This window comes from Mastomys coucha, unplaced genomic scaffold (assembly GCF_008632895.1).
Source record: "Mastomys coucha isolate ucsf_1 unplaced genomic scaffold, UCSF_Mcou_1 pScaffold15, whole genome shotgun sequence".
NCBI lineage: Eukaryota > Metazoa > Chordata > Mammalia > Rodentia > Muridae > Mastomys > Mastomys coucha.
Window position 1 is genome coordinate 120,238,815 of NW_022196897.1, and position 20,829 is coordinate 120,259,643.

The following is a 20,829-nucleotide window of genomic DNA, read 5'->3' on the forward strand; positions in this document are numbered from 1 at the left end:
AAATGTTAACAAATTCAGATAAATTGAAATCATATAACTTTTCTCATCATAATGCAATAAAAGTTAAATTAAAAAAAAACAATTGTTAGCAAAATATAAACACTCATATAGCTATTGCATTTGTCAGATTCAGTTCAGTGTGTCCTGAAGAGATGTAGTTTGGGTATGTCCTAAAAGCCTCCACAGATAAGAATACTAAAGAATGGAAAGCTCCTGCCTATTTCAAGGCAAGCTGCTCTGGAGAGGTCTTGTGTTCTTTCCTCTATGACCACAGGACAAGTAAGCTGGGTGGCCTTGAGCTATTGCACCATAAAGGTAAAATGGTTTGGCCCCATTGACTTGGCTTGGAGCACTCCCACCATGAAGGTGACCTGGGACAGCCTGCCAAGAGAGTAGAGGAGGAGGTAGAGACATATGTTATACACACACACACACACACACACACACACACACACACAGTTGGACCTTTGGTAGATCTCTTGCTCTTGCTTTCTTTTCACTTGGAAGAGCCTTTATGGAAGGAGTGCCGGGTAAGAGATAGATATTTTCTTTTTGGGCTTGCAAGAACAACAGAGAATCAGCTGGCAGGACACAGGATAAAGAGTATTCTAGGAAAGAGAGATAAGAAGCCCTCTTGAGTTTGGAGAAGCTCAAGAGAAAGGTAGACCAGCTCAGTAGGATGACACAGAAAGAGATTTCTAAAGAGTTATCAGTTTGTTGTAGATCAGGCTTGTAAATGGATATTTTGTATACAGTTAAAAAGTGGAGTTACTTCACTTGGTAGGTGGGTTTTTACCTCAGTTTATGCCTCTTATGTCTTTATTGGTATAAATATTAGATAATTAAAATAATTACAAAGAATTTTGAGGTCTCCTTGGGCTATACAACTAAAAGTGTAAATTCTGGGACACTTTAGGCCATTGGGCATTTATGTTTTTCCACTCATGACTAAAAAAGGATGACCAGAGACCACGGAAATACATGTACAGTTGCAGAGATTTACTTTTGTAACATTTGGGCTATCAAAATTTCATTTCCCTTACTTGAGCTCTTGTGAGACTATATTCCTAAAGAGACTATATTGGCTTGAATGAAAAACACACAAAATAAAGAGAACGGCTAGCATTGTTAGTCTCATAAGATCAGAAGGAAGTTGAATCATTCTTCAGAGAAGGGAGGAAGATTAATACAGATGAACAGAGAGAAGCTGACAGGGAAACAGGGAACAGTTATTGGAGGTCTTGTTGCTTTCCTTTACACTGAAAATAGTCACTTGCAATAGCATTTATTGAGCAATTACTATATTCTGGAAGCTGTCCTGACCACTTTATATATGGTATACTGTCTTTTTTGATTCTTATCATGGTCTGTGTAGTGGCTAAAGACTTGGCAAAGCTCCATGTGACACATTTTATTTACCCATTGTTAACAGAACAATGGGAACCTGTGTCAGATGACCCCAGGACTAATCTGCTGCTTTCTGATCTTTTAAATTTTTACATCAACTTTTCTTTTTCCTTATAAAGTTTTTTCTCCTTTTCTTTTTTTTCAAGTTTCACATCATTTGATGAAGAGGTAATATTTTAGTCAGATGCATTTTTGTTATCTATCTAAAAACACAAGATATTTAGCTAATGCATTTTTTTATTTTGAAAATTCGTTTGTTTCCAACACTTTCTTCATGATTCAATCAAGATTATGTATTGTGCCTTAATAGACACCTCAACATAAAATTAGCTCCTTGGTTTTCCCTCTCTTTCTCTCTCCCTCCCTCCCTCCCTCTCTCCCTCCCCCCCACCCTCCTTTTTGACTATTTCACATCTGTTCAATTACCTATAGTTTTCTAAGAAAACTATCCTCAAACTTAGTGACTAGATACCAACACACAACGGCCATTATATACAATGGTCATAGGTCAGCAAAACTGAACAGAGCACAATAAAGATGGCTTGTCTTTGTTCCACAATGTCCAATGCTTCAGTGCTTGAATGACTCAAGGTTGGAGTCGTCAGAGATATCTTAATTGTCATATATGGTGCCTGGTCTGAGACAGCTCTAAGGCTGGAGTCAGATATGGCTCTGTAACAATCAGAACAGTTATGCAGCTTGGGATTCCTTACAACCTGGCTGCATCAGGCATTATACTTTCTGCATTGTGGCTCTCATCTCTATCACTGAGTATTCCTCCACCATGCTTAGAAGCCTTGAATGCTCTCATCTCAGAAGACACAAGCTTTCTACTGTACTGATCAAAGCAGAGAGAAGACATGGACTTCTATTACCTGTAACTTTTTAATAACAGTGCCAAATAACTTGCACCCATTTAATAATAAGACTGGTTATTTAGATGAAGAATACAACCCAATCAGGTATGTATGTAACTTTCATGATTTTTTTTTTCTGCAGCTTAGGAGAGTCCCATTAGTTTTCCGATTTTTCTTTTCAAGCTCTCATCTTTGCCAATTAAAAATTAAAAGACTCACTGGGCAGTGGTGGCCCATGTCTTTAATCCCAGCACTTGGGAGGCAGAGACAGATGGATTTCTGAGTTCGAGGCCAGCCTGGTCTACAGAGTGAGTTCCAAGACAGCCAGGGCTACACAGAGAAATCCTGTCTCGAAAAAACAAAACAAAACAACAGCAACAACAACAAAATCCCCCCAGAAAACAAAAACAAAAACAAACAAAATAAAAGACTCTAAACAGTGAGGGGAAAATCTTTCAAAAAATTTAACTATTGTGGACTTCTAAGTATACTGGCAATGATCAGTCTGTTCTGCACCAGCAGTTGCCTCTCCTCCCTAAAGGAAACATGTCTAGTCATCACATCACACTGAAGCAACACAGATGTCTGTAACTCGGAAGAAATGCTGGCAGTGAATCTGAGAGTAAGGCATCACAGGATATTGCAAAAAGAAAAACAAGAATGTGGGAGGACCGTTATTTCTTAATGAAAATGGGGGGGGGAGATCTAGCTTTTAAACAAGAAGAAAATTTTAAAATAAGTATAGTATTAGATTGTGGTTCAAGTAGTGTCCAGTGTCCAGTCCACCATAGGGCTAGGGCCACTGGTGGAGGTGGGTGTGGGATGTTTGACTGTGTGAACCCCATGCCACTGCTGGGTGAGCATCAGGCTGTGAGAAGCTGCAGGACCCTGCTCTGGAGGTGGGGAAGCCCAGTCTGAGGTCCTGCAGGCCTGCACAGAGGCCAGGGACAGCAGGTTATCCCTTTCCGGCACCACAGACACCACTGGATGCCTCAGAAGAACTAAGAACAGAAGTTGGGGGGGGGGTGGCGGTGAGCTGACTCTAGCCCTGGGCTGAAGGGAAAAGGGCAGGAGGAGAAAGCTCTGGATCATGACCAGAGTGTCTATGGCTTGCTGGAGACCATGGTTGAGAATGCAGAGAGGCCTTCTGCGCTAGATTAGAGGCACGACTCTTTAGAAGAAGGCCTGCTTCATTGTTCCAGCAGGGCAGATCCCGATGAGAAAAGGCAGTCCATGGTTTTAAAGTACTTATTGTAGAAAGACACAGAGAGGGAGAGAATAGAGAAGTAGAGACCAGCCATGGCCACTTGGAGAGAGACGGGGAAGGGAATGCAGAGAGTGAGGGAGCAACAGAGCAAGAGAGAAAGAGGCTAGAGTAAGAGAGTAAGAGAGCAAGAGTAATAGAGAGAGGAGGGGACAAGCAGCCTATTTTATAGTGGGCCAGCCTACCTGGCTGTTGCCAGGTAACCGTGGGGGTGGAGTCCAGTCAGAATACCAGGAGGTTGGGGCCTTGCTCTTTGTGACTGATGGCCACAGAATTATGGAGCTGGGCTCTCATGTCAGGAGCCTGGTGTCTGGGAGCGTGACAAACTTCCTTCCATTCTTTGCACAGTTATCTGCTGGGTCTCCCGGGTTTAAACCTAGCTCAACCAGAAAACAGGCTGCCTTTCGCAGTTCCACATTAGATTATTTGAATATGGTCAAATTTATCCTTTTAAAGTGTGTCATTCTCATGCATTTAAACAAAGTATAATGCACAGCCATAGGTACATAGCTACCACTGCTTACAATGGAAATAAAGAATTCCATTCACTGGGTACATTTACAGTCAATTCTCTTCATTCACCCACAGCCTCTGGCGATTACTGTTCTCATTTTTCTTTACAATCTAGAATTTTCCAAAAGGCCATGTGCTTAGCAGCAGCTTTTGTTCACCTGGGTGAACCTGAGGAGCTTCCTCTCTGTTGTCAGACTAATCAACAGTTCATTCTATTTCACTGCTGGAAAGTATTACCATCCATGAACAAACTACACTCAGGTTTGTTTATTTCCTACCAGGACTAATTTAACTTTAACTTTAAATGCTTTATGAAACCCAGAAAAGGGCAAATGAGAAGGTTCATTTGTTCATCCCAAGAATTTTCATCATGGAATGACAGAGTTGGCTCCTACTCACTCTCTTATGACTTCACACATACACCATAGCATGAATACGCTTACACACACACACACACACACACACACACACACACAAACACACACACACACACACACACACACACACACACACATATATGCACATACATCTGGACATGCATGTAACCCTCCTGGCTTGAGGGCTGATTCTTCAGACCCTGCCTGCCTCTCATAACCACATCTCTCTGCCCACCTCCTGCTATTTGCCACGCCTCACTCCTGGTTCCAGTTACATCGGAAGTCCTGCCTCTACAGAGACCAAAGAAGCTGCTGATTGGGCCTACATGCTGACAAACTTGGGGGAGGGGTTTTGCCTTACCTGTTCTACCTGTTGGCTTGTAACAAAGAGATGACTAAATGCAAGATGGCTGGGTGATCACACCTCTTGAGTGCTGTCTAATTTTTAAGGTGCCTTCCACGTGGGTAAGATATAATTATGGCTAGCCAATTTTCTCCTAACTCCATATTCCAGAACACCCTTTTCTATGGTTACTGCTGGCCAGTAACACATGCATACACTGTGAAGTAAATGTTTAAATCAGAAAAGAATTTTCAAAAGGGATCATTTCATAGCATATTTATTTCAGGTAATTTGGGATTTATAACTGAAATTCATAAAACGACCCAATGAGATTTTGCATGCCAAGGGGGGAGGGTAGTAAATGACAGCTATGCTTTGTTTTCAATCAATGATTTTCCTTCTGAATTCTTCTGATTTGATGCAGAATTTCCTGTTTCTCAATTGATAATTTTATAGACAATATTTAAAGAGGATTGTGGTCCAGTGAGTGATAAGTAGCCTACTAGAAATTGCATGGTTAAAGAACTGTGAAAGTGCATAAATGCTAGAAACTTGGGGAAAAGGGATCAGATAATGGAGTTCCCTCCACTCTTTCTTCCCTCCCTCCCTCCCTTCCTCTCTGTCTGTCTTCTCTGTCTGTTTGAATGTCTGTCTGCCCCTCTACCTCTCATGGTCTGTGTGTGTGTGTGTGTGTGTGTGTGTGTACAATATCCTGGCCTGACTCCCTGCATCTTTTGCATGTGATCTCAATATCTTAAAACCAATTTTAAATCCATTTAAAAAATGAGCCATTGTGTCTATGACCCTCTGCCTTTAAAACAATTTAGGAGTTAGCTGCATTTTGATTCCCTCATCCGTTTGAATTAATTGGCTTAAAGCAGATGTGCCACAGAAGTCTCACCTCTGTGAGACTGAACAGAACTGACGTGTCTGTTCAGTTCTCACCTCTCACTGTCAATGCAAGTCTTTCCACTCTGGTTAAGTGGCTCTCAAAATCTCTGTAAGTAAGAGTTGTCAGAATGCATAACAAATTTAAGACAAATAGCATATTTGTCTTTCTAACTACTTTTCAGTTTTGAAAACAAGAGCAAAAAAAAAATATCAAGAGATGAATCTCAGTGTGAGTCACTTGATAATAAATTTCTCTGGTTTTGTGACAGGAAATATTTCCTAAAAGAAGATTAATAATAGGAAAGGGTTTTTAAAAATAAGTTCTCCATCATGTCTGAAGCCTTGTTACATGTTTTATTTACTTACATTTCCAGTCCCTTTCATCTCATACTAGCGCTTTCCATAATGGAATTTTAACTGTAGATGAAGTATTAATTTAATTTAGTTAATTTCTTTTATCTTGGGGATTGAACCTAGAGCCTTGCACTTGTGAGGCAACCACTCTGCCACCGAGGCACTCTCCCAGTCCTGACATACAATTTAGGTGACATGTTAATGTTCCATTTGCCTGTATCCTATTCCACTTATGCCTCCTGTCTCTAAGCAATGCTCACCAGCTGTGTCCTGGTTAGCTGGGGAACCAGAAACTTCTGAACTTCCTCATAGCCACCTCATCCGTAGTCACAGCATACACAATGGTTTATCTATACTCCCCATTTGTGCACAATGACTGGGGATAAAAATTTATTTTGTCTTTTATTCCCTGTTAAGCTAGAATATATAAATGCATTCATATGTAAGTATATAAGAACAGTTAAATACATATGTAATTTATAAAAATGTAGATCTGTGGGGCTGGATAGATGGTTCAGTGGTTAAGAGCACACAGTGCTCCTGTAGAGCACCTGAGTTCAGTTCACAGCACTCACGTCAGGAGGATAGCTCACCACTGCCTGTGGCTCTAGCTGGATCCATTGCCCTCTTCTTATCCCTGCAGATACATGCCCTCACATGCATATGTCCCCCCTCTCCTGGACCATACACACACATACATGATTATTCACATATAACTTAGAAAATAAATAGATAAGATTAAATCTTAACATGTGAATTGAACTCAGGTCTTCTACAAGAGCATTAAAGTTCTTATATTCATACTTAGCTATCATATGTGCTTATAGATGAATCTATTTATATACTCTAGCTTAACAGGAAATGGAAGATAAAATCATATACATATATAACCATACATATAATCATATATGTAGAAAATACACTTATAACTTTAAAAATTAGCTGTCTCCTTGGCCTAAGAATATGCGTTCCTGACATGACCAAGCTTTCTTGTCCTAGTGTAAATGCACAACCTTGGCCACACTTTGCTGCCAGTTGGACAAGGCTTCCCAGGTATTCCTACTCTCTCATGCTATTCTTGCTTTCTATTTTGTCAGTAGCTCCCTTCCTACCTGCTTCTCTGTAGCCACTGAACTCTAAAGCCATGTTTAATATCACTTATTTCCCTCTCTGGCCTTTGCCTCCATTCTTCATGCTTGAGCCTATGTGCCTTGCATCTCTTTCAGGACTCCATAAGTTCAAAGTCAGCCTGTGTAGGGAAGCAGGACAGAGTGACGGCGAGATCAAATACCACTGGTCCTTGATCAGTGAGGGCCTGAAGTTGATGGACCCTTGAGTGGAACAATTTTGAGGTGATCTCTTTGAAATATTCCAAAGATGCAGTACAGTATAGGCTTTAATTTTCCTTCCTGTATAGTATAGTATCTTCAATACTATTTTCCTTCCTTTCTTCTTTCCTTCCTTTCCTCCCTCCTCCCTTTTTCTCTCCTTCCCTTCCTCCCTCCCTTCCTTCCTTCCTTTCTCCCTTCTTCTCCTTTACTAATCATCCGTAACAAATCATCTGTGTTCTCAGGATGAGTTCATAGCCTGTCTTTGGAGATACTCAGTCTGAAAGCTCCTCAGTTAGAAGGCCAGTGCCTGTAAAAGCAGGGGACCCTGATACCTTCTTCACTCGTCACTCCAGCCCCAGCACTGAGCTCATGCTTAGCACCAGACAGTGGTATGCTGGGCAAATAAGTGACTGCTTGTGTATAAATGTGTGGCAGATAGAATTTGGTTATCTTAGATTTTTTTCCCCGACCCATCACAATATTTGTGTTTGCCTTAAGACTTTCCTGCCTTTGGGCCAAAATATAAGAGAGAACAGAGAAGCAAGCATACAGAGGGTTTGTAAAATGGCTATGGGGTGTTGTGAATTTGAAATTGATATTTAAACTGTTTTATTTAATCCTTAACATTGAGGATTTGATTCCTGAAAGGATTGTTTGAGAGAGAAGAGGTTGCTTTCATCCTAGTACTCTGAGAACAATGCTGAGAAAATTGTAGGGACCAAAGAAGATGGCCTGGGGAGCCCTACACTACATTCACCCATGAATATTATTCAGCAACCATAATACTGGATACATAGACTTCCTGAAGATTGTCAGGAGCTTTAAGAAAGACAAATAAGTGTAACTGCAAGGGAAAAAACTTCTAGATGTGCATGCAGCTTGACAGACTCTGACAGACCAAGCATAACCACACAGTTAAAATCTACATCAAGAAAGGGCATTAGTCTACCTCTCAGGGCAACATCATTTATAAACACCTCTGCTGCTGTGTGAGGTTATTTTTTTTTCATTCTTTCTGATATGTGTGATAATATGATTCATCTGCTCTGGTACAGATTCTATGCAGTTTGGCTGTGACTCAAGCACAACCTTGTCCATAATTTTTGGGGAATAAATGTGATTATTTTTGTGGATGTTGATGTAGGTGTTGACTTGCTGTATCAAAGACTATACATCTATTTAGGCTTAACACATTCTGCTGAGCAGTTTCTTAAAGTGGTTTATTCTCCCCTAGCAGAATTTCTCTAGGCTACTCAGAATTTCTCAGAAAATCAGGATTGCCTTTCATTTCTCCTTGCCATTCCTTGTAGAGGGATTAAGGCTGTACTGTTAATATATACTTCTCTGATGATAAGTAAAGTATTACACCTGAATTTTGTGCAGGTAATTTAATATTTACATTTGAAAAGCAACATATAATAATTGCAAAAGCATGTATAAGAATTATAAATGGGAGCAGGGAATAGTGATACCCATATGACCTTGGAGACCAATGGAGGAAAGAATTCATATAAAAAATGCAACATGATGTAGAGCAGAGGATGGAAGCTCAATTGATAATATGTTTTTATCCTTATCTTACTAGATATGAATGGCCTTAAAACATGGTGGTAATTTTTGCTACTAAATATTTACTACTAAGTATTCCACTTGAAGTTGAACATACAGACAATATGAACTTATGGTAGTAGACCTAACACAAGAAAGGGGACAAAGAAGCAGAAATCAACCAATCAAAATAACCTCAAAGGCTGCATTTTTTCATTTAAAATTACAAGTACAATCTACATCCAAGTGAGGGTCAAAATAATGATAAATTCTCATCTCTAGCAGCTTCTCTGTATTTTAATAATATTACAAATTTCTACCAATTTTCATCTTGCCTGTGAAGTTCTGTTCTTTGAAAATACATAAAATGCTCTTGGGTATTTTCAGCTAAATTCATCAGAAACACATTTTCAACACTAGGAATCAGTTGAGTCATGTAGTAAGAATCCATCCCAATGAATACAGATATGACAAGGATTTTATGTGGTAGAATGGTACATGAACCTTCCATTTGATCTCAAACTTCAAAGGTTAGTAGCATTTATTGGAACAAAAGGGAAGAACTTACTAAGACATCAAAGTAACAAAAACAGACACACTAACAAGTGCAAGGCATGTAATGTGCAGTTATCAAAGAGTATAATGATACAGATGTGTAGTAAGTATAAAATTTGTAATAAATAGATGGATAGATGTGAAAGATCTGAGTCTCAATTATGATGGATTTGATAATCATACTGAATTTGGTCTAGTGGCTGTAAGGACTTAGGAAATTATTCAGAATTCAGAAACTGCAAAGTGACATATTCTTAATCCAAGGATATAACTTCTTACATCTTACATGTTATAGAGGAAATGCCATTAGGCTTGGAGGTGACAAGGCCCTAAACATTTTGCAAGAGACTTGGTATACGAAGAAATAATATGATAATGATATCAGAAAAAGGAAATGATTGTTAATTTTAAATATGTTCTGAAACAGATTTGAAAAAAGTTGACAACCGACTGGCTAAGAATTGCAGAATAGTGAAAGATGGAGGTGCAGATTCTAGGGTATCACCTTCTCATTCTAAAAATACTTTAGCAGGAGTATGCCACTAGCAAAGTTAGAGAGAGAGAGATGAGGGATTTAGTTTGTGTTGTTTTTAATGTTGACTGTTTAATTCTTTCACATTCGTTAGCATCATACAGATAGTAATTAAGACAAAATAAAAGGTGAAGGCAATTTTGACAAAGCCTGAAAGAAACATTTGTAGAGGAAAAGATAAATGAGAGGAAATAATAAAAAGGCAAATGATGATATCATTGGGGAATTGCAGGAGACAAACAAGGTGGACAAACAAACAAATAGCAAATTGAGATTCTGTATGTGTGATACAGCTCATGATAAACGACCAAACAATTCATTTTTGTACATACACACACTCTGCTTCCACAAATACCAATTCTTGTTAAGTAGAAATCAGGATCAGAACCATCATCAGAGAAATTCAGAAAAATAATTATTAGTCTATATTCATATTTTAACACTGACAATTAGAAATCTTCTGAATCTTCCTATTAATTCCTTTGATACTCTTTGCATTAGTATAAGTCATTCATTAAAAGCATGCTTTTAATATTTTTCTACTGTGGTTTGGGAACTATTCTAAACAGTTGGGCTGTAGATTAGCATAAAAGGCCCAAATCTCATTCCTCCAAGTTTTTTTCTTTTTATAATGGTTGTCTGTAAAGTAATGCTATGTCCCCATCTCATAGCAACTTATCTATGCACTTAGCTTCTTCAACCCTTTGTCGAAGGCAACCACAGCTAACATTCCCATGATGGCAATGAGGACATTGAATTACACGTGACAATTGTGGTAGGCTAATGAAACCTGCCTAATAAAGATAAGTGGCATTATGATTTCAGTACAATTCCAACTGTAAAATCTAAACAAGCATTGAATGTAAATCCCGTAATTCATTAAATGAAGTTCATGTTTTATGAATAGTTATTAATCATTGATGACTGTTTGATGTTTCACATCACGAGAGCTTTTGACATTGCAGTTCATTTTCCCAGAAAGGACAGGGAGTCCTTAAAATAATTATTTAGCTAACCTTAGAGTGAACCAGCCTTGCCGTCACTGCTAACATTTGGATGCACTCATTGTATTAATAGGTTTTGGCTCATTTCTCCTGCTTTAGTTCCATCTTTAAGAATAGATCTTGTTCTCAGTGGTCTACAGTGAAAAGATAAAAGGCATATTTGAAATAAATCTTACAGAAGCTTTTAACTATTATTTCCCCCTTAGAATTTGGCTCTAGAATTGCATGCAGTTAAATCATAAAGTAGCAGGCATTGAGAATACTCACGGTTGGCAGGAATGCCTTCTGTATTGTTGGATTCTGTGGTTAAAACTGGCAGATAGTTTATCTTAATTACAGAAAGTTCCTGAGTAAATGTAGGTTTGTTTTCAACTGGTCATTAAAACTCAAGGCATTTACTACTAATATATTGAGTAAATGCATATTTGAAGAAAGCTCATATTTAATTTCTTGATGTTGTTTCTAAGTATGGCTCCATATATATTATAAACTCTGGAAAATTCACTACTAATACCATTTGTATTTTCTGCTTTGGATAATGTAATTCTTCACTTCAATGAAGTAAATTCCTGCCAGCATATCAAGACATCTACATGTAATTTGCCTGGAATAGCAAAGTTTTACTTACAGAAAAAAATTTCAAAATAGCCACCTGAAGGAAAAATGGAACTCAGAAAGATATTCTCACCTTTAGTGGGCATAATTTCTATGTAAAAATGTTCTGTTTCTTTGTATTTGTAGACTTTACAGATGTCCTGAAATATGTGTTTTTCTGGAAGAAAGGATTAAAAAAAGCTAAATAATCTTGAAGAATTCCTAAGGTTGTATGCTTAAACAAAGCTATCTGTGTGAAAAGAACAAAAGAGAAAGAATGAATAGATCTTAATCTTTTTCAACACCAGCTATTTTCTGTTGAAAAGGTTCCAGTAGAGAAAAGCATAAAATAGAATTACAAATATGGCAGCCTGCTGAAATTATTATGCATGAAAAACTTCCTCCTCCGTGTGTTCCAGATGAAATGAATTTTATCCATGTTTTAGTGTTTATCATACATCCACTATATAATCTGCTCCATTTCATAGGCACTCCACAGTTTTCATATGAGACCTCAAGTCTTTTAATACCTGATTCATCTAAGATTGTATTCACAGATTTATTTAATTAAAGTGGTCTGCATGAACATTTTAGATACCACACTCTATAGATTAACCACTCAATGTCTGTATTTGCTGGCTTTATGGTATCTACTGAAGACCAACGTTGATTTATTTCTCAGTCTCCCACAGTTCAAAGTTTATTTCTCGCTTTGCTGGAGTTACGAATTTATTCCTCGCTCTCCTGAATACTGAAAGATACGAACAAACCTCTTCAGAGTAACCTGCCAGTGGCGCAGCGGATCTAAACAACAGTCTGTCTGCTATTGAAGTTCAGACAGCACCAGAGTTTTCATGCCTTTGAACAGGCTGATGCCCTGTATTATTTAAAATATCTCAAAAAGTTTTGAGGCATGTTTGTTTGGATTATTTCTTTGGGTTGTGCGAGTGAGCCCAAACTGCCCTAGTTGCATAATAACCGTGTCATTTAACAGAACCTTGTGTGAGAGTGTCCAGTGGCTATCGTGTTCCTACGAGGCTACCAAGCCCTCCAAACTTTCTGACTAGTGGGAATGACTCGAGATACCATGTTGTTTATTCTCTTGGGATGTAAAATCTTGGAACAGATTATAAGATTTGATTGTAAAAGCATTTCCCAACACCTTTTTTTCCCGTTATTTGAAAACAACAATGTTTACGGTCAACAAAAAGCAAGCATGTTACTTCCTTCATCAGCCATTTCCTCTCAGACCTTGCCTGAGTTGCAGTTTAGACCACTGTTCTAAGATGGAGTTCACTTTGCCTGAGTGTCTGCTCAAGAACCTAGTCTGAGGCTGAATCATTGTTATCATTTTGGAACTTACTGGGGTTAATTTTTTCCTTGAGTTCTTATTCAATTTAATTCTTGAGATATTTTCCAATTTTCACTGGGTACACGCATAAGACAATTGTATAAGAATACAAACTGAAGACACATTCCTTTTGAAGCCTTAAGTAGATAATGTGTAGCTCAAAAATATATTTATGTATTCTGAGACTTTGAAAATGGAGAGCTTTTTCACAGTATTTTTTGTTATAAAGAAAAACATTTAATTGGAGTTGGCTTATAGTTCAGAGGTTTAGTCCATTATTGTCATGGTGGGAAGCGTGGTGGCTTGCAGGCAGATATGATGCTGGAGAGAGAGCTAGCTAAGTTCTACAACCCTGCAGGCAGCAGAAAGAGAGAATGACACTGGCCTGGCTTGGGTGTCTGAAACCCCAAAGCCCACCCTCAGTGAGACACTTCCTCTGATGAGGCCACATCTACCCTAACAAGGCCACACTTCCCACTAGTGCCACTCCCTACAGGCCTATGGGTGTCATTTCATTCAAGCCACAACAGTACTGTTCTCATCACTTTTTCACAGTATTTTTAATGATACACCACGTACATCTTACATTGAATTCTCTAGTATTTTCTAAAGATTCCAACCTACTTCTTATAATGATTAATGATAGGGAAATTTGTGATTCTTTGAAGCTAATTTTAGGAATCACCTACATTTTTCCTTTTTCTTTTTTTTCTTCTTTGGTTTTTTGAGACAGGGTTCCTCACTCTGGTCTCAAAACTCAGAAATCTGCCTGCCTCTGCCTCCCAAGTGCTGAGATTAAAGGCATGTGTCACCACTGTTTGGCACCTACATTTTTCATCACCTTTTTTCAGTAACATAGTACTAATTGCTGAGACTCAATTGTAGAAGCTTATATTAAATCTTTTTGCTAGGTGAAAATGTTGATGTAAATATATAGAAATAATAATTTGGCATAGTTATTGTAAATGGCTAGTGTTGATAAGTACTATGCCAATTTCAAGTAAAGATGTCTTTAGGTCAGGTACTTAGAAATCTTCAATGGGATCCCAGCAAAAGGGATAGGAACAGTCCTTTGTTTACCCAGCAAACATGTAGTAACATGGAAGCTACATAGCCTCTTTGGACATGTACACATGTTGGCTTGCTCCTCTTAATAGAACTGGCTGCCTGTCTATGAGCTGATGACCTTACTTGATGTTATTTTGTTTTTTGGCCTTGGGAGAAATAAGTGTGAGAAAGAACCAAATTATACCAAAACTTTTCAAGTCTCTGGTTATGTGCTGACTATCATTCTACTGGTGAGAGTAAGTCACATGATCAAGCCCAGAGACCTAAAGAATAGTTTAGCAAGATTTCCAGGCTAAGGGTATGGAGCCATCAATGCAACCACTGGCAAAAATGAATAGAATAGTTATAGTCAACTTTCTGTATAATTATTTTCACCTCAGCAATATAGTGTAATAGCTATTTAAATAGTATGGACATTTGTTTAGGCATTATACAGACCATAGGTGAATGTGTAAGGTTATATGTATATGCATCATTTAATATCAGGGAATTGAACATATTGCTATGGATTCGAGTATGAGAGAAGAGCCCTGGACCAACCTATGATGGATACTGAATGGTGACCTTACAAGATTTGAGAGCATAAGGGCAATGAAGAGCAGACGAGGATAAAATCAAGCTATGCTTTACTTGTGAAATATTTTGAAATACATGGTTCGATCTTGCAGAATTAGATCCCAAAGAACCTCAGTGGTGATGTATTCACTGAATCCAGGCAGTGGTAAGAGAGCCAGCAGCCAAAGCTGGGTGAAATGGGCACAGGTACGAGGACAGCGATAACTGAGGAAGACAAGCACTGATTTACAGGACTTCCAGCCCAGTCTTAGGGGAGAGTCTGCATTGTTGCACTACTTAGCTATAGAGGCTGGGTTTACTCCTATAGATAGCAAGAATCTTAATGTTTACAAGCAGACACATGTTTTTTTTTTTTTTTTAAGGATGGCTGATATCCAGAGTAGTTCTTCTGTTCTTCTCTGTAGATTTGCTCCTTCTTACACTCAAGTTATTTTCAGCTCTTCTAGCCAACTTTCTGTTTGAATCTGAAATATTCCCAAAATTCATGAGTTGAAGGCTTGGCCTTCAAAGTAGCAGTGCTCAAAGGTAGGATTTCTGAATCACAAAGTCATCTCAAAACTGAAAACTTCTTAATATATCTTAACAACATACTTTAAATAATTATGCTCTTTTTTGTTCCTTCATAGTAAATTGTCTGTCCCTTAAGAGTAAATCTTATTTGAAAGTCCTTTTGCATTTATTTCAGTTTCTGCTATCTATTAATTATACTTTATGTTTACTTAGAGTAATCTTATATTTCCCTACTTATCTTAAATAAAAATGCTAAGACTTTAAAACATCAACAAATAAGACTAAATCAGGATTTCTTTTAGTATGAGTTTTGAGATGACTATTAAAGACAGGTTTGTGGAGTTAAATTTTCAGTGAATGACATTATAATCTCATTTATATTTGGGTGAGGACTCCATGGGATGTGATTATTTGGATTATGGGTTAGATGTCACTAGCACCCCAACTGTAGCCCTCAGGCCTTGCATTTCTGTGTCTCTTGATCCATTTTCAAGTGCGCTAACCTGCATCTCTTTCCTGGTGCAGTCTCCCCAGCCGGAGATGGCCTTTCTACATTCTCTACTTTGGACACTGTAGGCTGAAAATGATTTTTAAAAAACTTCAGCACCCTTTAGTGGCATACATTGCCCACGATTGATTCCATGTTTTTTTATGGAAGTAGCTCTGGGCATGCTTTTCATGTTCTTCCAGAAGTCCCCAGACTGAGACATAGCTTCATTAAACTCACTATGGTGACCCCTGGAGAGGTCACTCATACCAGCTATGAGCTTCTTTGCTATCCTCACCTCATTTCCAGTCCTATACATCTTTCCCAATCAACAGTGCTTATCCTGGTGTTGATTAATACAGACAGATGGGATACATGTAATTTCCTGAGTACTAGCCCAGTATATGCTTGGCTATTGGGGCAAGCTATGACTCCAGCCTACTAAAAGGTAGTTTCCTGAATCACAGTCATTTTCATTGTAAGATACCTTGGGTCCCACTTTATTTTTACCAACAAATGAATAAGTAAATGTTTTTAGTGAGAAATTATAATATCCCTTTGTAAGCATATTCACTGGGAATAGTTACTTACAACTCATGGATTCTAGTTGTGGAGCTTATAGAAAATAGCTTATCTGTCCAAGGATAGAATTTTGTTAATGGCTCCCCCCCCAAAAAAAAAATGAATGATATTCTATGGAAGACATATAATGAGTTCACAATGTTTCCAGCTATGGGAAGTGGGAACATAGCTCAGTTGGGTTAAATTAGTGCATTTAAACCATAAGGGGATGAATTTAAGCCCCTGAGCCATGTTAAACAAACAAACAAACAAACAAATAAACAAATGAACGAAACCTCAAAGCTATAAGTGGTGGTGTGCACTTGTAAACCCAGAGTTGGAGCAACAGACATGGGTGGTGTGAACTTGCTGCCAGGAAACCTAGCCAACGTGGCAACCTCAGTGAGACTGAAGAATGAAAGTGAGATTGTCTTATGATTTTCACATGCATGTGCATACACATACATGTGCCCCTGATCACACACAAGTTCTTCTTCCTTGACTCTTAGCAGTTACATCCTAAGTTCATTTTATTTTAGGAAAAGGCATCCCATATTTTCCAAATTGCTTTACTACCAGTAGTATGCATCACTTACCATACATAGGCTTATGAAAAAATAATACCTAAAAGAAATCTATAAAAGGCCAAAAAATGAACAACATGTTAAAGTGACCAGCAGCAAACAAAATAAATATATAAAATCTAGCAGAGAGATAATTTGTAAAAAGGATAAAAGCTTCCTTCATAGCCCTGTACCACCACGGGTACTCCTGTTAAAACTTGGATTGCTCTCCTCCTTAGCTCTAAAAGGTTGTTTCTACATAAAATCAAGCTTTGAGGAAGTAGAGCCATGCTGGAGCACTTAATTACAGGAGTTAGTTTTAGGAGTGAGCAATGATTGTCAGAAATGTGACTTTTCCAATGCTGTTTGTCCAACTGCTGTTACTAGCTGCATTCCATAGATGATGAACCAGAGTCCCGAGTTTAATACCCAGCAACCACACGACAGCTCACACCCATCCAAAGTGAGATCTGGTTCCCTCTTCTGGCATGCAAGCAGAATAGTGTATACATAATAAGTAAGTAAGTCTTAATAAAAGAGTTAAGTTACGTCAGCTTGACACAAGCTAAAGTTATCTAAGAGGAGAGAACATCAATTGAGAAAATGCCTTCATAAGCTGGGGCTTTAGGCAAGCCTGTAGGGCATTTTCTTAATTAGTGATTGATAGGGGAAGGCCCGGCACATTTTAGGTTGGAGACTTCTGGGCTGGTGGTCTTGGGTTCTATAAGGAGGCAGGCTGAGCAAGCTGTAAGGAGCAAGCCAGTAAGCAGAACCCTTCCATTGCTTCTGCCCCAGCTTGTGCCCTGCCCTAAAACCTGTCCTGACTCCCTTCAGTGATAGATTACCATGTGGAAGTGTAAGCCAAGTGTAAGCTCTTCCCCCACCTTGCTTTTGTTCATCGTGATTCATTGCAGCACCCGTCACCGTAACTAGGACAGCCCATTCTTAAACCAATCAAAAGAATAAGAATCCAAAGTAGAAACTGCTTTTGAAATTTTAGTTTCCATGTTATTGGCCATCTCTGTTCTATGTCCAGTTTTATGCATTTAGAGGGGGATGCAAGGTAGGAACAACTCAGTGCAGTTACTTTCTGTTACTGTTCCTTGCTTCAGTACTTAAGGTCAGCCTTGAACCCAAATTATTACCAAACCGTAGGGGAGTTCCCATGCGGATGACAAGACGGTGATAATATCTTACTGATTACCAGAAGGATGACAGGTCGTCTTGTATGTGGGCTCAGTTGTGCTGTTTCTACTGTTTACTTGATGAGTTTTTCAAAGGCCAAGTAACGGTAAAACAAACATGAGCCATAAATAAGTAACAGTAAAACAAGCGTGGGCCATAAATGTATTTTAAACCTTTTGACAATGTTATTTACTTCCTTCAAAGTACAAAGTGCTAAAGCCATGTTGTTCCAATTCTAATTAAACACTATTCGATGTTTCATGAGCTTTATTAGATTTCTCCAGCAGAGACTTATCAAAGAATGAAAAAAAACGCCAATGTCATTAAAGTGGGAATAGTCCTATAGAACTTTTGTCTAGTACCATATTTTTTTCCTTGATGACAATAACATTCAAGGAGATAAGGAGACCATGTAAGAATTAGCCACAGAATCAGAAAATAAATCAGTTGTATGGTGCTGAACATATAACGCTGGTGTTAGAATGATGTCCTCAGAAGCAAACTCTGAAGCTGAGGAACACGTTTAAATGATTTGTCAAATGAGTGTTCCCTGATAAAACTACTAAGGAAGAGGCAGAAATGGGAAGACAGGGGGACAATGGTATGCGGCAAGTGATATCCAGATAGTGTCCTGACCCTAGAGGAGACATGGAGCATAAGTCACTCCAGGGACTTCATCTAACCTTAAGAGAAAGTAGTGGGTTTGTACTACTGTTATGAACAATTATTGACTACAACTTGTCTCTAGATGAAGCACTTACAAAGGTTGCCATTATCACTGTGTGGTTGCTAGGAATGATGCACATAAAAGCAGAAGGATAAGGCCAAAGGGTATCCAAAGGCATCTGGAGGAATGAACTAGGGTAGCCCAGCTGCACTTGCAAGGAGACTCAATGATACTTGCTGCTCTTCCATGTCTGGGGTCATTGGGGATGCATTAGGCAGCTGTCCCATTCCAATAAGAGCCCTACTGTTGCTGCCTTACTGCACAGAGTGCGGATTTGGCCCTTGCTCTGAGCTTGGTGAGTCCTGAAAGGGATTGATGATGAAGCTGTCTGCACAATGGCCCCACTGTTAACAGAGAACCTCTGGATTTGCTGCTGCTAAGTCAGAACAAGGAAAATCTGGTTTACCTCATTGCCAAAGTGTTGCCTGGGAGCCTTCAAAATAGAAATGTGGTTCAAAAAGTTCAGAGCAATTCTTTGTAAAGTTTTCTGTTCCCATTTACTCAGCATTTCCAGATAAATAAGGTCAGGGATTAAGTTTTTGTTTGTTTGTCTGTTTGTTTTTGACAGTCTTGCTACATAGCTTACCCAGCTGGCTTTGAACTTATGCTCATTCGGCCTCCAAAGTGCTAAAATTATAGGTAAGAGCCAGTGTTCAGTCCCCAGCACTTCCAACAGGACACTTTACAAGAGAAAGAAACTTTTTCTTGGAGTCACACTAGAAAGGGAAACAATAATATACACAAGATTATACTGTAGAAATTTTTATATACGTATGCATTATATATAACCCCAAAGGGAGATAATATATACATCATCATCCTGAAATGGCATATCCTTCACCACACAGGAAAAATGTTTAAGTGTAAAGTCTCATGGGCTTTCTTAGATGAATTCATCTATAAATGATTAATCTTGAAAAGGTATATATTAATTTCACTGATGTTTAGGGATACAAACATCCCCCAAAACACATACACAAACTATATCAGTGTATAGAATTACAAACTATGATGAAATAAGGTTTACAAATAAATAGCTGGATGATGGTGGCGCACACCTTTGATCCCAGCACTTGGGAGGCAGAGACAGGCAGATTTCTGAGTTCGAGGCCAGCCTGGTCTACAGAGTGAATTCCAGGACAGCCAGGGCTATACAGAGAAACCCTGTCTCGATGAAAACAACAACAACAACAACAACAACAACAACAAAGAAATACAAATAAATATAATAATAATTGTAGGAGATGCAACAGTATCCTCCCAGAACCTTCTTATCAGGCTGGAATTGAACCTAGGGTCTAGCACATACTAAGCAAGTGTTCTAAACCTTAGCAACATTCACAGCTAAAGATAAGCAATTATAAAATCGGTATCTCCCAGATTGAGAGGAGAAGGCTGTTTAAGTTTGTCAATTTCTTTAAGGAATTTATCAGACTTAACTGTAAATAATGAAACATTTAAAATAGTCTTCTTAAGATTAATAATCTCTCAGTGACTGCTTTTCTTAATATTGTCTGAGATCTTAACCAGAAACCGCAACAGAATAAAGAAGACACGTGCATCATGAAAAATTGTGATTTACATGTTTCATTGCTGCCAGGAGATAGATGCAAACATACCAAATATAAAGGTTGTTAGATAGTTAGATAAAATTAAATCTATTATAATTGTCAGTTTAATTAATAATCATAAGTGAGTGCAATATGCAGAAAATACAAAATAAGAAAAAATCTACAGTAATGCCAGAAAATATTGAGTTCTTGGGATTAGATGTAATAAAGAGATATAATATTCATTGGTCAAATCATATGAAATTGTATTTAAACATTAAGGGATATAAAAAAGAATGAAATCTTATGATTATTCTAATTTTTCCATAATTGAACTAGTGATTTGTTCTGATTGGTTATATGTCAATGTGACACAAGGAGAGTTATCTGTAAGGAAAGACCTTCAATAGTGAAAATGCCTCCATAAAATCTGGCTGTAGGGCAGTTCTTAATTAGTGATTGGTAGGGGAGGCCTAGCCCATTATGGGACTGGTGCCATCTCTGGACTGGTGTCCTGGGCTCTATAAGAAATCAGGCTGAGCAAGCCAAAATGAGCAAGCCAGTAAGCAGTGCATGTCCCTGCATCAGCTCCTCCCTCAGGTCGCTGCCCTGCTTGAGTTCCTGTCCTCACTGTTTTTAAGGATGAACTGTTAGGTGGAACTGTGAGTGAAATAAACCCCA